Raw genomic sequence first — 370 nt, forward strand, 5'->3', positions numbered from 1 at the left:
TGTAGCAGTCGGCGACGTCAGTTGAAACATAGCAGCCTGTGAGTGTGCGATAACTAAGAAGTCAGCGAGCGGAAGATTTATTGTGTGCTTTCAAGACTTTGTGAGTGCTGTAGTACAGTTATATCTGGAGTGTGTATTTCAGGGAGACTTGTATAGCTCCCGCGTTATTAATACTTGAAGACAGTGTTAAGAGATTTTGTTGTAGGGTTTGTAAAGTGTGGAAACCCGTAACAGTGTTACCATTAATTGTAGCTGATACTTGTAGATTGTTAAATAAACCAGTTAACGATCTCTACGGCGTCTTCAGTAACGAAACACGTTACAATATATATATATATAATATATAATAATATAAACAAAGTTAATTCCA

Source organism: Cryptotermes secundus, unplaced genomic scaffold (genome assembly GCF_002891405.2).
Source record: "Cryptotermes secundus unplaced genomic scaffold, Csec_1.0 scaffold395, whole genome shotgun sequence".
Classification (NCBI taxonomy): domain Eukaryota; kingdom Metazoa; phylum Arthropoda; class Insecta; order Blattodea; family Kalotermitidae; genus Cryptotermes; species Cryptotermes secundus.